This window comes from Triturus cristatus, chromosome 2_1 (assembly GCF_964204655.1).
Source record: "Triturus cristatus chromosome 2_1, aTriCri1.1, whole genome shotgun sequence".
Classification (NCBI taxonomy): domain Eukaryota; kingdom Metazoa; phylum Chordata; class Amphibia; order Caudata; family Salamandridae; genus Triturus; species Triturus cristatus.
This window is the reverse complement of record NC_140581.1, coordinates 420,376,847-420,399,144: the sequence shown is the minus strand read 5'-3', so window position 1 is coordinate 420,399,144 and position 22,298 is coordinate 420,376,847. Positions and strand designations below refer to the sequence as shown.

General features: G+C 47.4%; 1 long non-coding RNA gene across 1 annotated transcript in view; it reads right to left on the bottom strand.

Annotated features, from left to right (window-relative positions):
- LOC146865394 (uncharacterized) overlaps positions 1 to 22,298 on the bottom strand; it is a 166,928-nt gene that overhangs the window by 125,095 nt on the left and 19,535 nt on the right. The gene's annotated exons all lie outside the window — the stretch shown is intronic.

The following is a 22,298-nucleotide window of genomic DNA, read 5'->3' as shown; positions in this document are numbered from 1 at the left end:
TTTATTGCGAGGGCACAGGGCTCGGAGAATGCGAGCCGATGCCGTGTGCTGATTTATTGGCTGCGAGGGTGAGAGAAGATCCGCGGAGCCCTTCAGATCAGAGGAGATAAATCTACATGCAGACGCCGCGAGAGCCGCTTCTTTTCAGCTCTGCATTGAAGTGGGTCTGAATGCGGCACTGTGGTTGCCAATGGCGATCCTTTTCATGCTCCCAAAAACTTAGGCATTAAGGACCACTGGCGTGCAGGAGAATGTGGACAGCGCATGTTCCAGAATCATAAAGTAGCCATTGTCGCTGAGTGACCATAAAACGCACACAAAGCACATCCCCTCATTGAGGAGAGTGAAAAGCATACGTTGTGTGGACTGCGCGCTGTAATATACTTCATAGGTGTTTACACATGTGTGTGACCTGAGCTCTTACTTTCGGCTCGCGCCAGGAGTGGAGGCATCTTCACGCATCATGGATTCATGAGGAGTCGGAGTGGACTGGAGTCGGACGCACGTGGTGTCCCTGCTGCTGCCGCCCACTGTGGTCCACTGGTGGTCACCCAGGCCACAGGTGGCGGCGGGTGGTGCCACCCCAGTGGGCCCACCACCAGTCGACAGCACAGCCTGGAGTCACGCAGCACAGCAGCAGGCCGCCCGGCGGCGCCCGCAGTTGCTGAGTCCGGTTCGACGCTCGCCCCGACCTCAGGTGAGTGAGTTAGAGGCGCAACTAGAGCCAAATGGGGGCGGGGGTGGGTGCTGAGTCTTTAAGCAATAGACAGAGTGGAGATTGGGGCAGGGAATTCTTTCCGTCTCATCATTTTAGAAAAGTGCAGTTTCATTATTATATTCAATTAAGCCATAGTTGCTGCATTTTTATTTTATGAAACTAACAACCATTAACAAAGCAAATGGTTCTGGCTTGTTTTAGGTGTAACATTACTTGTGATATATATCTGGATGCAATGACAGAAGAGGCAAAATACCAGTCCGGCAATACACAATGCTAAGCACAGATTATTAGCTTAGTTGTTTTAAGCAACACCATTAATTACATCAGACACGCCCCTTGGAGAGACCCCCAGTTTTTTCATCCCGATTAAAGCCCTGGAAACACCATGTCACAATCACCTCATGGCCTGGCACTGTGCATCATGCATGACTCATGACTTACACTTTTTCAGATTGCCTATGTGCAGGTGCATAGTGTACCCTCCCCCACCCCACCCCTTGCTTTAGGAAGACAGCAAGGGCGAAATTCTTGATGGGCCTCTTCTGTCTGCAACTCTGCAGACAAAGGCTCAGTTCATAATTAAGAGGAAAAGGTGGGTGAGTGAGTAGGTGAAGGAAGGGGTGGATGGCTGGATGGATTAGTGAAAGGGTGAATGGATTAATGGAAGGGTGAATAGATGGATAATGAGCGAAAGGATGGATGGATGAGTGAAAGGGTGGCTGATCGGTGAGTGAATGGGTGGATGGATGAGTGGATGGATGAGTGATAGGGTCAATGGATGGATTCATGAGTGGATGAGTTGAAGTATGGGTGGATCGAAGAAAGGAAGGATGGCTAAGTGAAAGGGTCAATGAAGAGAGAAAGGGAGGATGAATGGATGACTGAAAAGGGGACTGGGTGGTAGAATGAGTAACTGGGTGGATGGATGAGTAAGTGAAAGGATGGCTGGATGGGTGAGTGGATAAATGGCTGGATGGATGAGTAGATGGTTGGGTGGAAGAGTGGATGGATGAGTGTACGGATGGATAGGGTGAAAGGGTGGATGAATGGATGAGTGAAAGTGTGGATGGAGGGATGGATGAGTGAAATGATGGATGGAATGATACGTACGTTTTCAAATGGATGAATGTTTGGATATAGATGGAATTACTTATACACTATTATGCGACCACCTTTGATGTGTCTGTAAAACGTACCTTTTGTCCCAAGGTTTTGTCCTGAATTTTGACCTCCCGTCCTGAATTTTTGTCCTGAATTTTGACCCTTTGTCCCGAATTTTTACACTCACCGTCCTGAATTTGCACCCATGCCTGTTGGTCACCCTATTTGATGAATATTGATAGATGCCAGGAAGTTGACGTAGGTAAAGAGTGTTTTAACACCCAAACCAAAACTGACCACATCGGTTGTTCGTAGGCCAGCCCAGCTTCGAAAACGGTCGTGCAGGGGCCACCCAACCTTGCACGCACCTGCTGGCAGCACCGCGTGCGTCTGTTTACCACTGTCCTGGCATGGATCTGACACTCCGTGCTTCACCACGTTGCTGTTTCCAAGGCGCGCACTGACGCACACTGTTTGCCGCTCGAACTGGAGCTGATTTGGGGGGGGGGGGGGGGGGTGGGGGAAGGGCTGAATCTTTAAGCAATAGGCAGGGTGGAGCTCCGGGGGCTCTCAGAAGTCGCAGTGAGTACCGGTTTCCGAGTTCCATTTATTGTGATATTTCTGCTTGGAACCAGTAGCAGGTTCGGCTGCCACCACCACTTTATGTGGACAAATTGTATTGCTCGAGCTCGGGCCATCTCTGTTTATTCACACCAATTACTGCGATACTGGAGTACTGTCATAATATAAAATCTATAAATAACTCCGCTTGTTTGGCCCACATATTCAGTGGTTTGGTTTTTTTCGTTTAATGATATAAGCGTTTTGAGGCGCGGGAAACAGCAGTGAGGTAAATAAACAATATTTGCAATTCAAGGTAAGTATGGGAATTTTCCATCTTCAGATCGCACGGTGGCGCTCTTTGAACGAGCAAAAAGCCCCTCTTTCAGATGGCCTGGCACTCCGTTGTTCCGTCAAGCATCACCGACGCTTTCAACGCTATTCTGAAGGAAATTACAGCAACTGCGACAAGCCCGGATGACTGACCGACACACCACCAAAGGTACAAACTCATTATTAAACCCAGACAGACTGCTTTAAAAACTATGTAGTTAGTTCTCATCATGACCGTTGCTTACTTTAGCAAAATCCAGAGATTTCTTGGCTGGGACGCCCCGCCCAGACGAGGCCTAAATCAGTTAGGTAGAAACTAAGGAGGAAAGGCGGGAATAAAGGTGTCAAAATGAGACAAAACAAAGGTGCTTTCACTATGGTGCTCTTTTTATCTAGCCACAGATCTTTGAAGGTTTGGCTAGTGCGCTTCAATAGCTTCTCCCCCTTGCCAATATGTCACCAACGGAATCCTAACAGATCAACATAATGGCGACCTTGCAGACGCCCTCGTATTACAGTGCCCCCTGCCACCCCCATAAAAAAATTAAGACCTTGCTTTGACAAAGTCAACGTAGTCTTTATTCGGCTTTGCACAAAACCATACAAGATAATACTCTAAAATCAGAATCACAACACAATAAAAAAAACAATGAAAACATTTCAAGGTAACCATACAAGATATGTAATTGAACAGCAGCCACATGGAAACAGGTAGGACTCGATGAAACCTGCTTTAAGCGTCCAAGCCAAACTGACGGATGATAAAAACCCTAGATCAGCCTTTCATGGATTTCCTGCACTAAACAGCCACCTCAAGGAAAGAGGAAACTAAAACACACATCTGGGCTCTCTAAAAGCTGTTGATAAAATAACCCATTACAACACCCAGAAACGTTGAAACCGGCTTCAGGTACATAACAAAAGGAGCTCTTTAAAATTTGCTGAATTCTTGCTTTATTGTCTCGCGTTCTTTTTGTGTAAAAAAAAAAGGCACTTGAACACGTTCCTGTGACTCATTATACAGTCCTAAAGCATGGGCCCATGGGCTTGTGCGCACTACACTGTGTAAGTGATCAACACACTCAGTAAACCTGCCAAGCCGAGACGAACCCACGGACCCTTCAGCTGCCACTCCTGCAAGTTCACCTGCATCCGGACCTGCACCGCACCCGCCAAGCCGAGCACCAGCAGCAACCACCTGAAGTGCATCCTGCTCAACACCCGCTCCGTCCACAGACACGCCGTCGAACTCTGGAACCTCCTCGACACCACATCCCCAGAAGTCGCATTCCTCACGGAAACCTGGATGAACGCCTCCTCTGCACCCGACATCGCCATCGCCATCCCGGACGGATACAAGATCACCCGGAGGGACCGCGGCAACCAGACGGGAGGAGGCATCGCCATCATCCCCAGGAACACCATCCACATCACGACCAACTCCGACGACACCCTCACCACCGCCGAACACCTGCACTTCCAGATCCACACCGACCCCAAGACCACCCTCAGAGGCACCCTCATCTACAGACCCCCGGTACCACGCACACAATTCAGCGAAGACATCGCCGACTTCATCAGCCCGCACGCCCTCCCCTCCGCCGACTACATCCTCCTCGGGGACCTCAACTTCCACCTGGAGAACAACAACGACCGCAACACCGCCACCCTGCTGGACAACCTCGCCAACCTCGGTCTCAAGCAGCTGGTGACCACCCCCACCCACTACGCCGGACACACACTCGACCCCGTCTTCTCATCCAGCAAGGACATCGCCTTCAGCCACGCCACCGGACTCCACTGGACGGACCACAGCTGCATCCACTTCAGCTTCAGTAGAACAACGGTCCACCACCACCAGCAACAAGTCGCACGCAGAAGCTGGAACAAGATCACAGCCGACCAGCTCGCCGCATCCCTGAGCCAGCACCCCCCCACCAGCTCAGCGGACCCCAGCCAGGCCGCCGACAACCTCACAAAATGGATCAGCAGCTGCGCAGACGACCTCGCCCCACTGAGGACCCCGCCTAGCAGACCCGGCGGCAAGAAAGCACCCTGGTTCACCGACAAACTCAAGAGCTCCAAGAAGAACTGCCGAGCCCTCGAGAAAGCCTGGCGCAGAGACCCGACACCAGACAACATGACCACCCTCAAGCTCGCCACCCGAAAACACCATCAACTGATCCACGCCACCAAGAAAAATGCATTCAAGGAACGACTGGACAACAGCGCACACAACAGCAAGGAACTCTTCAACATCGTTAAAGAGCTCTCCAACCCCAACGCCGGAAACAACGACATCACCCCATCTCAAGACCTCTGCAACTCCCTCGCCTCCTACTTCCACAACAAGATCGCTGACATTCACAACAGCTTCAGCACTCAACCAACGCTCCCCACGACCGCACCGATGCCCCCCACCCCCACACTCCGCACCTGGACCCCGATCAGCACCGAAGACACCATCCGCACGATGAACACCATCCACTCCGGATCTCCAACCGACCCCTGCCCTCACCACGTCTTCAACAAGGCCGACACTGTCATCGCACCCCACCTGCGGGACATCATCAACACCTCCTTCGACACCGCAACCTTCCCCGAGAGCTGGAAGCACGCCGAACTCAGCGCTCTGCTGAAGAAACCAACAGCGGACCCCACCGAACTCAAAAACTACCGCCCCATCTCGCTCCTCCCGTTTCCGGCCAAAGTCATCGAGAAGACCGTCAACAAGCAGCTGGCCGCCTTCCTCGAGACGAACGGATCCCTCGACCTCTCGCAGTCTGGCTTCCGGGCCAACCACAGCACCGAGACCGCCCTCATCGCGGCCACCGATGACATCCGAGCCCTGCTCGACAACGGAGAAACAGCGGCCCTCATCCTCCTGGACCTCTCCGCGGCATTCGACACTGTCTGCCACCGCACCCTAGTGCAGCGCTTCAGCAACGTCGGAATCCAGGAGAAGGCACTGGATTGGATCATCTCCTTCCTCGCCGGGAGGACACAGAGAGTCCGCCTACCCCCGTTCAGATCAGAAGCCACTGAAGTCATCTGCGGCGTTCCTCAGGGCTGCTCGCTCAGCCCCACCCTCTTCAATGTCTACATGAGCCCCCTCGCGGCCATCGCACGCCAACACAACCTCAACATCATCTCCTACGCCGACGACACTCAGCTGATTCTCTCCCTCACCAAGGACCCCGCCACCGCCAGAGCCAACCTACACGAAGGGATGACAGACGTAGCCGAGTGGATGACGACCAGCCGCTTGAAACTGAACTCAGACAAGACGGAAGTTCTCATCCTGGGCTCCTCACCCTCCGCCTGGGACGACTCCTGGTGGCCCCCCGCCCTGGGCAGCGCACCCAAACCAACAGACCACGCACGCAACCTGGGCTTCATCCTGGACTCCTCCCTCTCCATGACCAGACAAGTCCACGCCGTCTCCTCGTCGTGCTTCAATATCCTGCGCATGCTACGTAAGATCTTCCGGTGGATCCCCACTGAGACCAGGAAGACGGTCACCCAGTCCCTCGTCACCAGCCGACTTGACTACGGCAACGCCCTATACGCCGGAACCACCGCCAAGCTCCAGAAGAGACTCCAGCGGATCCAGAACGCCTCAGCAAGACTCATCCTCGACATCCCCCGACACAGCCATATCTCCGGACACTTGAGAGACCTGCACTGGCTCCCGGTCAACAAGAGAATCACCTTCCGTCTCCTCACCCACGCTCACAAAGCCCTACACAACCAAGGCCCAAGATACCTCAACAGCCGCCTCAACTTCTACACTCCCATCCGCCAGCTTCGGTCGACCAGCCACGCCCTCGCCACCGTCCCCCGCATCCGAAGAGCCACAACAGGAGGAAGGTCCTTCTCCTACCTGGCCGCCAAGACTTGGAATTCCCTCCCGACCCACCTCCGCCTGACCCAGGACCACCTCGCCTTCAGGAAGCAGCTCAAGACCTGGCTGTTCGAACAGTAGCGGACCCCCCATCCCCAGCGCCTTGAGACCCTCCGGGTGAGTAGTGCGCTATATAAATGTTTTGATTGATTGATTGAAGCTGTGGCTTGCTTCCTCCCTCCCCCACGCCCCACCAAGGTTGCCATGCCACCTTTCTGAGAAAAAAATACCAGCCATTCGTTAACATTTTGCTATTCTCGAACAGCCAAGAGCCAGAGGCGAAAAGGAATTCGTGTAAAATGGCCAGGATTCTTTTTTGCCATGACAATTATCCCTCGATTTGCTCTCTTAATCATTCTGAAACGTTTAAACAGCTCTTAAATGCTTTTCAACTAATTTATGTTTGGACCGTTCTAGGTTTCTGTTTCAGAGGGGAAAACTACCGAATTGCACTGCTTTTCCCACCCAATATTTCTACCAGCTTTAATTTAAAAACACAAATACCAGGCCGGTAAATAAAAAAACTGACCAGGTGGCAACCTTAGGGGTGTATCTTTTTTTGATGTGCGTGCTCTCGCATTAGCTCTGGTCTGCGCTGTGTCAAAGCCCTAAAACAATAAATAAATTAATAAACAGGGGAGGAGACTAGTTCGGTCTTTGTATAAAGCTGGGCAAGCTATAGGCAGGCTACAGGAGTCCTGCTGTCCTCAACTGCCTTCAGCCCTTTTCTGGTATCAATTAACTTCAATTCTCGTGCTGCAATTGGGGAATAAAGCCGTATTTACATTATTAGCAGAGCTACTGTGACAGATTCCCCCACTCGAAGCACACTGCCAGGTGGGTCAGTCTGGGGTGACGTGTGTGTAAAGGCCCATTTCCCCTATAACAGATCTTTATCTTTGTAACAAGGACGGTGCCACTGCCATATGGGGTTTGTTTATTTGAAGCTGTCCGTGCCAACCACAGGACGTATTTTCTGCGTCTCAGATGGCAGGAGGCCAGACCATCTAGGTCACCATGAGGGCTATTGACTTTACAGACAGTAAGCCATGCTGCGTCTATACTCGTGAAGAACTGCACCGAAGGAGGGAGAAAGGTGTGTGCGCGTGTCTCCCCGCCCCAGTGAGAAAGATCTTACGTAAGAAGAACGTGCGTGAAAGTGTGCGGATGTGACTGGGAGAACGCAAAGTAGGAATGTGTTGAAAGACGCGTGCACGCGGCACGCCCGCCTCAGAAGGCGTTTCCGAGAGAGCATGAAAGGGGGGTTCGAAATGCACGAGAGTGTGTGTGGGAAAAGCAGATTGTGTATTTGGACGCTTCTGAGTACGTGTGTTAAGATAATACGTCTCCTTCATTCCCAGACCAGCCAAGCGACAGGCTTCACGTATTCATCAGAAGTAATTACACCTCCTGCCTCCGGTGGCGTAGGATGGAAATAGGATGCTTGAAGCAGCATTTCAGACGCCAGAAGCCTCGGAGTCTGGGTGCAGGGAAGTGTTTCTTTTTTGCGTTTCCCGGCCGAGGAAATTGAATTGACTTGGGGAATTATTGGAATTTTAGGGTGTCAGTTACATTGAGAAAATATCGTCAGCTTTGCGAATAAATGATGCAGCAGGTTCACCTTAGTGCAGTCAAATGTATTTTACGGTTGGCACTCTTGAGTCCCAACACCAGTTTTGTCAACCAGGTAGTGCCATAATGAACCTTCAAGGCTTCCGTAGCCTGGCCTTCACATTTCAGTCTGGTAACTTACCATGTCAAGAGCCAAGATTCCGTGGGATGGTAGTGGAGGCTTTTGAGATGCAGAGGTTTTAACTAAAACCTAATGTTCTAATCTAATAGAAAAATAGGATTCCAAAGCGTAATACCTATTTAACATCTACAATGAGACAGGGTTCCTTCAGGTTCATTTAAATGAAGCTAATTATCTTAGAGATGTAAATTAATTCTACCTCACAAGACTATCAGGTGTCAACAATGTTGAAATACAAAACACATTAGACATAAACAAAGAATAAAGCAGTAGAACATTTCTACTAAATCCAGGCACATGAATTCATCATTAAAAATTGAAACACAGGGTGCTATAAAAGTGCAGTGTGAGGTGGCACGTAGTTCAAAAGTGCAAAAGTGTCAGGAAGTAACAATGAAGGACATGGCAAATCAAAAATTGCTGTCTAGCAATTCCTAATGGAGTAAGTACAGGAGTAGATTCCCTCTTTTTCCATGGTCAATGGAAGAAACTCAGTACAGAGGTACGATGACTTTTCGACCCTGACAAGAAGAATCATGCAGGGTCATCATCGGGATTGGAGTCTAAGACATTGAGTACTTCGAGAACTATTGGAGATAGCAACATAATTGTTTGTAGTAGAACTGCACTAAGGACAAGAATTCCCTACTAAACTCAAAAAGAGGTGGGAACCCTGGTTAAACGTACAATATGGCCTCCACACATTCGGGGACCTCTTCCCTGATGGCCACGCTCGTATTCACTTTACAGAAACTCGCTTCACTACAGCTACTGTCATGGACCGCTGCATCATGCATCGCATACATAGTGTGTTACGTGCCACCATACCGGCATTCCCACTAGCACCAGACAAAGTCCCTTCCACTAACCTTAGTGATAAACGACACCGATGGTGACGACTAGTTTCAAGGCTCTATCACACCAGTGTAGCCCTACTACCTACTCATGATACTAAGCTCAGAACCCACTGGAAAGCAGACTTAGGACTTCCACTGACAGATAAGATATGGACCGCATGTTGTTCGCATGTTGTTCGCCAACCTGATTGATCTCACCTAATCACCATCACAAACGTATACATTTTAAATTTCTACGACAAGCTTATGTTACCCGAAGCGATCAAAATAGATATGACCATGCACGACCCTCCGAATGCCCCAAATGTCATGGACGCAAACTTCAGTCACATGGCGTGGACATGTCGACATATTGCAAATTATTGGGGTGAGTTTTTCCCACCTGACTCAGATGGTGGATGTTCATCTCGACCCTTATCTGCTCCTTGCACTGCTGAGCTATAGCCAAGATCTTCCAAAAAGCATTACGCTATTTACTGCAATGGTCCTACGATTGTCCAAATGCGAGACTGCTCTACACTGGGGTAGGAGAGACCCGTCCACGATTAAAAACTGGCTAACCAGCATGGCATATTGCAATACTAACAGTAAACTTTTTGCTTCCCTTCAACCCCCAAGGTCTAGACCAAAGGATACCCCAAAGCGATTGTTAAATTTTGGCAACTGAAGCTTCTCAGACATCGTATGCTACTGAGTTCCGCCCCACTCCCTCTGCAAAATGTTTACTCAACTCTATCCCACTTCACCTCTATGGACGAACTGTGTACGTCACACAGACCGCTCACCTTCTAGAAGAACCTTCCTTCCTCACTGCTCCCCATCCTTCCTGATTAGATTGTTGGCTCCTTTGCACTTTCATGTCAACATTGTGGTTTGTATTCTGTGAGTCGCCAAGTTGGATTTAGAGAACTTTGGTTTTGTTTTGTTTTCTTGTTGTTTTAATGTCTCTTTCACAATTGACTTGCTCACAGTACACATTCCAACTGCAACGGAGCTGCAGGGTTGGCTTTTACACTTTATTGTATGCTGTACAATTCTCTTTTTTTGGATATCCTGTTGTATTGTCGCCCACACATTTCCCAGTCGCTATAACATCTGATTTTCTTGGATATAGACTGCTGCACAAATAGCTCCTCCATTACAACTGGATGTAAGGATGCACTCTACTGTGATCCATTATATGTTTAAGTTACCAATAAAATCAATAAAGACATTAAAAAAAAGAAGGGGGAATGCAGTGAATGCATATATTTTGAAAGCACGCCAGGAGTTGTCCGTGTGTGCAGTCACTGTGTGTCTCAGGGAAAACAACAAAAGCTCTGCTAAGACAGTGCTAGGCAATGTGCGCTGAGAAAGAAGTCAGACAAGGGGATGAGGGGGCAGCAATTCTTCTGACACCCATATGGATCGGGCAAAACAATGCAAGGTGTGTCTTAATGGGAAAGGTCTGGCAAAACAGATTGAGTAATCAAGCGAGGCATGAATATCTCTGACACTACTCCTCAGGCTCCTGGACCAAAAGATAACTGGCTTGTGGAGGTAGCAAACACGTCTGTAATGTTCATTGTGGTACAGGTTTCCAGAGATATTGGGATGGTACCTTATTCATCTAGTAGCCATTTAATGTTCCCTAACTCCTCTTCCCGTCACCTCTCTGCTTCAACTCAGCGCTTGGACGCCTACGGGCAGCAACCGCGCTCAACAAATATTTTTACAATTACAATTTACAATTACAATGTTGATATGGCCACCACAGGAAGTGATTCAGACCATACCCCAAGAAGTGGCATTCACTGAGGAAGATTTGTGGTGTCTGATATTTATCCCTTCTGTCGATCCATGCAAACAACAGTGAAATGTACTCCTGTCCTGTAGTGATGTCCAGAATAGGTGTTAAGACCAGACTTATCCTGCTTCATCAGAAGACAAGGGTGGCTTGCCCACGTAAGCAAATTAGCCAGTAGAGAGAGGCACTATGGTAATAATTGCAGCAAATTCGAGGATTAAAATAAATACATTGGGGCTGCAAATTACATGGATCATTTAGGGTGCCAATTGCTGAAAGCTTATCTAGGGTCATCCCGATCTGAATGCAAAGTTGTTATAACTCACAACATGCTGCGCCCTTGTCTCATTTGGATGAAGAAAAGTATTTGGGGGTTTGCATGTTCCCCTGGGTGCACTAGCATATAGTAACTTGCGAAATAGAGAGGACTTGTGTAATGTCGCAGACTTCACGGCACGATTTGCCAAGGTATATGTTTTTGAAAAATGTGCACAGCGCTACCGTTCCCTTGTGTGAGCAGCGCCATGCACCATATTAGAACGGTCGTTGTATAGCCTTTTTAGCGCTTTGCCAAATAGGGCTTTAATAAATAAGACCTCTGGTGCAATGTTGTGGACTAGAACATGTGCAGCAGTAGTTCATTCCACCCGTCTCTAGGGGATGCTATAGTCTAAGTAATCTACACTTTTGTAGATAGATGCAACCCAGTAAGGCAAGGAAAATATAAGCGGCTTTAGTGCGTTTGTTCTTCTGCGGTACACTGAGGTACATACCTTTCCACTTCACAGAGAGCAAGTCACTACAGGTAGCGGCTGCTGCCTAGTTCCGAAAAACGAATTGGCTTCTCCTGAAAGTGATATCTTCCACCTCATCTTTCAGGTATGAAAGCATTGTGTTTTGTTCCCCCCCTTCCACACATTTGGTATGATGAAATACATTAATAGGCACCACACTTATTTTTATTTATTTTTCACCTTTCAGTCTCCTACACAAAGCACCACAGCCCTGAGGAAGACCTTCTTTTGAATTGTTGTGGTCCTTGTCCACGAAGGTCGAAACGCGTCGGCTTAATATTTCCCCCCACCCAACTTCACACTTTACCTTTTTCCTGCACGAGGTCAAGAGTTGCAACATGACACAATTGATTGGAGAGTATATGAAATGCTGAAGTGTACCTATTAATTGAGGTGTACTTGTATCCAATTTGCATCAATGTGATCTCTGACCTCCCCACCTCTGGACCGTTATACTGTATACTAATCGAGGAAAAGACGTTGTATGATTTTCCCGATTTATTGTGTTTAATTGTTTAATCAAGATTTAGGACCAAAAAAGATGTTAAGAACTGCTTTAAAGTAATAGATCGGAAGTCATTTTACATGTGTACTGCTTATGAATTTATTATACCATCTATGTCGCAATAAGCTTTGTGATGATGAAATGTCCAAAAAAAACATTCTTTATGTATTTTTCTAAAAAACAGCAAAAAAAGAGGCTATGTTTATAAATAAGTGAATAAAAAATATTTACTATTTTTGATAAAATTATCAACTTGTTGGTAATCATCTTCTTTGCTTACAGACTCACAGTTGTAAAAATTGTTCTAGATGTAATGTTGTTCCTTTGTTGAACAGAAGCGTAGGTAACGTAATGTGCCTAGGTGTCAAGTGAATTTATTTGATCTATGGTCTCAGGGGTATTCTTGTTTTTGCTTGTAGTGTACTTAATTCCAGCCCCTGTTGTTCCTCAACTGAATTAGTCCCCCCCTGTTTTTCCTTGCAGATAGGTCTAACAGCACCAAGGCCACATTAAGACCGGAGTCCAAATTCAGCTTAATTGCTTCAGCGATTTCTAGCAACACTGTCTCTGTGCTGTGTCAAGTGCGGAAGCCGTACTGGGCTGGGTGTAGCAGTTTATTGATGGCACAAAAATGATTGAGCTGGTTGTTTACGTATTTTTCCCAAATGTTTGGGGCTGCGGGCAGTAGTGAGACTAGTCAAAAATTAGCTGTGGTATCGGGGTCTGCATTAGCCTTTTTAAGAAGGGGAACAACATTGGCTCTTTTCCAGGCCTCAGGACTAACACCCAAATTAAGTGAGACTGTGAACTCCTGATATGTTGGAGCAATGTTGCCAGAGACAGCCGCCAAAATATGCAGGGGAAATGGATCCTCAGGTTATCCTGATTTGCACCTCGCCAGCTGCTGCTTTAAGTCCTCTACCGTAGGAGGAACAAATAGTATCAGTTTGGTATCTGCTGATGGCCCTGAAAAGTCACCAGAAACCATGACAAAAGCTGGAGAATTGGGACTCCTCATATTGGCCTGAATTTTAAGAATCTTGTCCTCAAAGAAGTCACTTAATCTTGTGCAAATAGCTTGATCAGATGCCAGGACGGGAGCTTTTGTTTTAGGGTCAACAAAATTGGAGGCAAGCTTGAAGATTTCATTAATAATATTTCTATAGTACACATTGAGGGCCCTCTTTTTAACAGACCTTAACCTCCTCTAAGTATTGGTGACCCCACACTCTCTCAAGCTTTTTGCAAGCTACTTTCTCCTGGACAAATTCCTGGGAGAACCATCGACTGAGCGGCCTCTCTGCCCTTTCCTAGTGTTCCTTATACGTACTGTTGAATCAGCCACTTTCAGCAGCCAGTTTGAGACTGCTCTATCACTGTCATTAACGCGGTGCACAGACATAATATCGAGGTTTTTTATTTCGACCTACAGAAATATCGAGTTGTAAATATCGGAGGGATAGAATAGCGACATCAAGAATACCGGTCACCAGAATATCGACCTGCAGGTATGAAATATAGTTTTTCTTAATATCGAAGTTAGTAATATTGTTGCAAAAATATCGTTGTTAATAATATCGATGTTTATATTAGTGTTATGTATTTTAGTATGTATTGTATATATGTATGTGCTCCACGTTTTGTTATGTTTTGTATTTTTTTTTAAAATATATGTATTACATTTTTAGAAGTTAGTCATTTTTTTTTTTTTAAAGTAAATTTTGCGTTTTAGTACCGTAGTGGGTTGTGGGTTTATAGGGGAATAGGGTGGGAAGTAATTTAATTATAGTAAATTAAATCTGAATTTTTAGAAATCATTAATTATTTTTAATTAATTTGTGCGTTTTAGTTCCGTAGTGGGTTGTGGGTTTGTAGGTGAATAGGGGGGAAGTAATTTAATTATAATAAAGTAATTTTTATTTTTTGGTATTGATAATGAATTTATTGTTAATTAATTGTTAATTGTTAATTAATTTTTATTAATTGATTAATTGATCATTATATTAATTGTGTTAATTTAGTTAAGGAGTGGGTTGTGGGTTTATAGGGGAATAGGGTGGGAAGTCATTTATTATAATTAAGTAATTATTAATTTTTATTTATTGGTATTGATAATTAATTTATTGTTAATTATTTATTAATTGGTAATTTTAATTAATTGATTAATTGATAATTATATTAATTGTGTTAATTTTTCTCCGGAGCTGGTTGTGGGTTTATAGGGGATTAGGGTGGGAAGTAAATTAATTATAATAAATTAGTTTAATTTTTTATTTTTGGGTATTGATAATTAATGTATTGTTTATTAATTATTAATTGGTAATTACTTTTTATTAATTGATAAATATATTAATTGTGTTACCTTAGTTTAGGAGCGTGTTGTGTGTTTATAGGGAAATAGGGTGTGAATTAATTTAATGTTATTAAAGCAATTATTGATTTTAATTTATTGGTATTCATAATTAATTTAATGTTAATTAATTATTAGTTAGTTATTTAATTGATAATCATGTTAACTTTAACCCTCTGCTATCCAACACTTTCCCTATAGTTATACTCTGTGGAGTGGGAATATGAATTTTTACCCCTACGGTATCCAACACTTTCCCTACTGTTGCACTCTCAAGAGTTGGAATAGTAATTTTTACCCCTACACTATCCAACACTTTCCCTACTGTTGCACTCTCTGGAGTGGGAATAGTTATTTTTACCCCTACGCTATCCAAAACTTCCCTACTTTTGCACTCTCTGCAGTAGGAATAGTAATTTTTACCACTTCGCTATCCAACACTTTCCCTACTGTTGCACTCACGGGAGTGGGAATGATAATTTTTACCCCTACGCTATCCAACACTTTCCCTACTGTTGCACTCTCTGGAGTGGGAATAATAATTGTAACCCCTACGCTATCCAACACTTTCCCTACTGTTGCACTGATTGGAGTGGGAATAGTCATTTTGACCTCTTCACTATCCAACACTTTTCCTACTGTTGCACTCACTGGAGTGGGAATAGTAATTTTTACCCCTACGCTATCCAACACTATTCCTACAGTTGCACTCTCTGGAGTGGGAATAGTAATTTTAACCCCTGGGCTGTCCAACACTTTCCCTACTGTTGCATTCATTGGAGTGGGAATAGTAATGTTTACCCCTTCGCTATCCAACACTTACCCTACTGTTGCACACTCTGGAGTTGGAATAGTAATTTTAACCCCTACGCTATCCAACACTTTCCCTACTGTTGCACTCTCTGGAGTTGGAATAGTAATTTTTACCCCTTCGCTATCCAATAATTTCCCTACTGTTGCACTCTATGGAGTTGTAATAGTAATTTTAACCCCTACTCTATCCAACACTTTCCCTACAGTTGCACTCTCTGGAGTGGTAATAGTAATTTTAACCCTTTCACTATCTAACACTTTCCCTACTGTTGCACTCTCTGAAATGGGAATAGTAATTTTTACCTCTACGCTATTCAACACTTTCCCTACTGTTGCACTCTCTGGAGTTGGAATAGTAATTTTAACCCCTACGCTATCCTACACTTTCCCTACTGTTGCACTCTCTGGAGTTGGAATAGTAATTTTATTCCCTCCGCTATCCAATAGTTTCTCTACTGCTGCACTCTCTGGAGTGGGAATAGTAATGTTTATCCCTACGCTATCCAAAACTTCCCTACTTTTGCACTCTCTGCAGTAGGAATAGTAATTTTTACCACTTCGCTATCCAACACTTTCCCTACTGTTGGCCTCTCTGGAGTTGGAATAGTAATTTTAACCCCTACGCTATCCAACACTTTCCCTACTGTTGCACTCTCTGGAGTGGGAATAGTTATTTTTACCCCAACACTATCCAACACTTTCCCTACTGTTGCAGTCACTGGAGTGGGAATGGTAATTTTTACCCCTACGCTACCCAACACTTTCCCTACTGTTGCACTATCTGGAGTGGGAATAGTAATTGTAACCCCTACGCTATCCAACACTTTCCCTACTGTTGCACTGATTAGAGTGGGAATAGTCATTTTGACCTCTTCACTATCCAACGCTTTTCCTACTGTTGCACTCACTGGAGTGGGAATAGTAATTTTAACCCCTAGGCTATCCAACACTTTCCCTACTGTTGCATTCATTGGAGTGGGAATAGTAATGTTTACCCCTTCGCTATCCACCACTTACCCTACTGTTTTACTCTCTGGAGTTGGAATAGTAATTTTAACCCCTATGCTATCCAACACTTTCCCTACTGTTGCACTCTCTGGAGTGGGAATAGTAATTTTTACCCCTTCGCTATCCAATAATTTCCCTACTGTTGCACTCTATGGAGTTGTAATAGTAATTTTAACCCCTACGCTATCCAACACTTTCCCTACAGTTGCACTCTCTGGAGTGGGAATAGTAATTTTAACCCTTTCACTATCTAACACTTTCCGTACTGTTGCACACTCTAGAGTGGGAATAGTAATTTTTACCTCTACGCTATTCAACACTTTCCCTACTGATGCACTCTCTGGAGTTGGAATAGTAATTTTAACCCCTACGCTATCCTAGACTTTACCTACTGTTGCACTCTCTGGAGTTGGGATAGTAATTTTATTCCCTCCGCTATCCAATAGTTTCTCTACTATTTTAGTTAATGTAGTGTATAATTTATTTTAAAAAGATTAAAAATATTGTAATTTTTAAATTTGTTATATATATTTTTATTTATATTATTGTTGTATGTGTGTGTGTATTTATAATTCATAAAATGTTTTTTAACAATTTATAAGTTATTAAAATAATTATTTATGAATATTATTAAGTAAATATATATATTATATTTTATATGTATATGTTTAATTTAGTTTTACATTATGGGGCCGATTCCAATCCTGTATTTTTTTTTTCCGTACGACTCGTATCCGTATTGTTTTCCGTACGAATCGTACAAGTCACGTCCGACCCGTGAAGTACGATTCATACGGGAAAAAGTACATACGGATCGGCCCGATCCGTACGAATCTTATCGGGAAAAGTTGTACGAGACGTACCCGGACACTTTTCTGTACAAATCGTAAAAATACAGTCCGAGCGTACAAGTACGATCCGGACCGGCTTTCTGATTTACGATTCGTACGGAAAACGTCCCGTACACGGGGAATGAGTTTACCCGCTACGAAGCGAAGTTTGTACGACTCGTAGCCCGGGAAAAGTTGTTCCCGGGGTGCGAGTCGTACAGGCCCCCGTGCGTATGTACGCACCCTACCCCCAGCGCGTAAGTACGCACCGTACCCAAGTGCGTAAGTACGCACCATACCCCCAGCGCGTATGTATGCACCGTACCTCCCCCGCATATGTATGCACCGTACTCCCCGTGCGTATGTATGCACCGTACCCCCCGCGCGTATGTACGCACCGTACCCCCGCACGTATGTATGCACCGTACCCCCGCGCGTATGTATGCACCGTACCCCCACGCGTATGTATGCACCGTACCACCCGCGCGTACATACACGCTGGGGGTATGGTGCGTACATACACGCTGGGGGTACGGTGCGTAGATACACGCTGGGGGTACGGTGCGTACATACGCATGGGGGTACGGTGCATACATGCGCGCTGGGGGTACGGTGCGTACATACGTGCGGGGGGTACGGTGCATACATACACGCGGGGGGTACGGTGCGTACATTCGCAACACACAGGGGTGTATGCCTGTACGACTCGTACCCCTGGGGACTCAGCTTTTACGGCTGTTATTGGCACCCGTAAAAAAAGAGCCGTACGGAGTGACGTAGGGACGAATCGTACTTGCTGGGCCGTAAAACGCTGCTTACATACGTACGGACGTCGCGTACAGGCTGTTCCGGATCAGAATCGTAGTTTTTTTTTACCCGTACGGTGTTTTGTACGATTCGTACGGAAATAGGCTTTCTGTACGAATCATACTTCCTAGGTTGTACGGACAGTTTACCGGGTACGAGTCGTACGGAGAAAACGCTCCGTATGACGATTCGTATGGCCTTTTTCCAGGATTGGAATTGGCCCCTATATGTATTAGTTATCATTTTTAAACATTTAAAAATATATATTTTTTGATAATCAAGTTTATTATATTTTAAAGAGAGCAAGAAATTCATTGGCAGCAAATCAGACACATTATTCACGCACATTGCAATCAATAAGGAATGACAGAGACTCATAAAACATTCATGGGATGAGTATACCACCAGCTTATAAATAACCATATGCAGGATGAACACAAACTCCTCAGACCCGCAATAAGTTGAACCATTTGCCTCAGATTTTGCCAAAGAGTTCAGGGCATCCCCGGGCTTCAAAGAGAGGCTCCTCATGGGTGCCACACCAATCTACTCCCCTTCTCCATCTCCGTATTGTGGGGGATTTAGCTTGAGACCGGAGTGCCATAATGTTGCGTTTTGCCACCGCCAATGCCGTTCCCATGAAGCGCTTATCAACCCGGGATCCATCAAGGCCATCGAACACCCCCAGAAGCAGGCGCAACGGTTCATGAGGTACCTCCCAACCAAGAGCTTGCGTGAGCTCAAGCTCCACCCCTGCCCAGAATGGCGCAAGGGTGGGACATTGCCACACCATGTGATAAAAATCAGCTGAAGCCTGATGGCTGGCCGTGCAGGATGGGAAGGGTCGCAGACGGGCGCTGTACAGGCGCGCGGGGGTGAAGTATGCCGCATGGAGATAATAGAGTTGGACTAGACGCAGCTTGAAGGAGGTCGTCAGCGTTTTGGGAGCCATAAGGGCGTCCTCCAATCCGCATCCTCCAGGGGATCCAGCCACCCCTCCCAGTGAGTGCGAAGCCGATCTAGGACCGCGGGGCCGTTGTTCACGAGGGAGCGATAGATCCGCGAAACCCCCCCTCTACCCAGGTTCCCCATCATCACTTGGGCCTCCAGGGACTGAATTCTGGAAAGGATGTGGGGGAAGGGACGTGGACCTGAAGAGCATGCCTCAATTGTAAAAACTTGTAGAATTGGGAGGAGGGGAGGGAGTAACTGTGTTGTAGGTCTGCAAATGATCTGACATGGTCCCCCACCCAAACATCTCCCAATAGCGAGATCCCTATGAGGTCCCACCTGCGAAAGTCCTGGAGAGAGGAAACCTCCGCCAGCCACGTCCCACTCCACAGAGGCGTCTGTCTGGTAAATTTCCGGTTCCACTTTAAATGTCTTAGCGCAGCACGCCAGGCCACAAGCACTGCCCTGGTGACGGGGGGAAGAGCCTGCGGCACTGGGCTCCCATACAGTAGGCTTGGAGCTGCGAAAAATCTAATGTCCTGAATTCCACTCTGTACGCCGGGTCGGACCAGCTGCCCGCAAACCAATTGTGGATCACGATAAGCCGTGCGGCCAGGTAATAGAGGTGAAGATTAGTTACCCCCATGCATCCGTCATAAGGGGGTATGCGGCAGTGCCCCAGGGACATTCGCGACTTCTTACCTACCCACAGAAAGCGGGTAAGGACCCCGTCCAGTTCCCAGAACCAACTCCCCGGGAGATACGAGGTAACATTTTATAATATGTACAGGAAGCGGGGGAGGACAATCATTTTGAAGAGGGCACTTCTGCCAAGGGGGTTGAGAGGGAGAGATTGCCATTTCTTAAGGTCCGCCTTTGCCCTGGTAACTAGAGGGGTGGTGTTCAAGGCCCACTCAAGCTCCGGGTGTAGGGCAATCCATACCCCCAGGTACTTAAATGATTGCCTATGCAGGGGGATGGATGTTTGCCAATCAAAGCACGCCCGTGAGGGCTGCAGGGAGACCAGCGTGAATTTCGCTGAGTTGAGCCTGAGCCCGGAATCTGCTCAAAGGCCGAGAGAGCATCAAGACATCTCGGGCCTGAGCACCCGGGATCTGCCAGAAAGAGGAGAACGTCATCCGTGTATAAGGCTATCTTGTCGATCTGGTTCAGATCCCAGGCCCAACCACGGATGAGGGGGTCTTGGTGGATGAGGGATTCCAGGGGTTCCATCGCTAGGGCAAATAGTAGCGGAGAGAGCGGGCAGCCCTGGCGAGTGCCCCTCTGGATAGGAAATGGTTCAGAGAACACGCCATTGATAAGGACCCTGGCCTTAGGAGCAGAGTAGAGGACCCGGATGAGACGTCGGAACGCGGGACCAAGACCCATCCTCTCCAACACGTCCTCAAGGTAACCCCAATCCACCGTATCAAAGGCTTTCTCGAAGTCTAAGAAGAGCAAGGCCAGATACGGAGTGAGGCGGTGACGGTGTGCCAGAGCGAGATGGAGGCGGCGTATGCAATTGTATTGTATTGTATATGCTCTTGTATAGCGCACAATCACCCTACTTGGTACCCCGGGCAGGCATGAAGCCGCATTGGTCAGGGTGGACCAGCGTTTGCAAGTGGTGGTGAAGTCTCTGGGCCACCACAGTGGCAAAGAGTTTGATCTCCGTATTAATAAGGGAAATGGGGCGGTAATCATCACAGGCAAGGGAGGGCGGCTGCGTTTTCGGAAGGACTACAATAGTGGCCACAGCCGTCTTGGGTGGGAAAGACCCCGCCTCTATTACATGGTTGAACAACTCCACCAAGTGCAGAACCAATGTGTCCCGGTAGGTCGCATAATACTCTTGGGGGTAGCCATCGGGTCCGGGCGTTTTGCCGGGGCGCAACAGTGAAATAGCCGCATGTAGCTCTTCTGCTGTGAGAGGGCGGTCGAGAGTTTCGGAATCTGTCTGGCAAAGGCAGGGCAACTGAGTCCCGGTGTCGGCCAATAGGGCCGCCAAGGAAGACCGGGGGGTTCGGGCTGCGTAGAGTGTCACGTAGTAGCCGACGAATGTTCGAGTGATGGCCTGGGAGGTGACGTGGTGAGCCCCACCTTCACCCCGGATCTCGGAAAAGATGCGGTTGGCTTTGGGATAGGACACTAAGTTATGCAACAGTTTGCCATTTTTGTCGCCCCAACCATACATGCGTGCGACCGAGGAGCGCCAGAGCGTTTTGGCGGATTCCAGTGAGATCTGACAGATCTCCTCTCGGATCAGCATAAGATGTTGAGTGCAGTCGGCATCATCATGGGCAGTTTGGGCGCCTTCCAGCCGGGCCGCCTGGGCCTCCAGCTGCGCAAGCCGGGCGGATTGTTCCTTACGCTTCGCGTGGACCAGACCTCTACCCACCCCCCGCATCGCAGCCTTGCCGGCCTCCCACAAGGTCTCCGGCGAGGAGACTGAGCCCACATTGGTGGAGAAGTAATGTTTCAATTCCTGCCCGAGGGATTCGACAAAGTTCGCATCCTGCAGAAACCAGGCGTTCATCCGCCATGCCGTGCGGGTGCTGTTAGGAGGGTTTCCGGGACGGAGGGAGACGGGGGAATGATCGGAGATGCCCCTGGGTAAGATCGCGGCCCCGGACATCAATTGACAGTCTGTGGCAGGTAACAGGAGCAGGTCGATACGAGAGTGCGTGTGGTGGGCTGCTGAAGTGTGTGTGTACTGTTCCTTATGGGGATTCCACACTCTCCAGGCGTCACTGAGGCCCAGGGCGGAGGACCAGTCAGATAGTCACTTTACAGAAGACAAACGGGAAGCCGATGGGGCACCCGTCGTGTCACGTGAGGGATACAGGACCGCATTAAAGTCACCCCCAACAACAGTCAGACCCTGTGGAAAGGAGGCAAAAACCAGCGTTAGTTGTTGAAGGGTAGAGGCCAGGTTGGCGGGAGGAATTTAGGTACACAGAAGATTGAGGGGGTGCCCCTCGATCGTGCACGTCAGGGCCATATACCGGCCCTGTAAGTCTGTTTCGGCCTGTGTCAGGGTGAAGGGAAGCCCTTTCCAGGGCAGTATGGCCACCCCCCAGGAACCCCGTGTAAAACCAGCATGCCAAACCCTATCGAACCCATATTGGCCGAGGAAGTTACATCGGGAGCCCAGGAGGTGTGTTTCCTGCAGGAGCAGGATATCTGGTGCATGTCGCTGGGCGCTGCGAAGAACAGCTGTACGT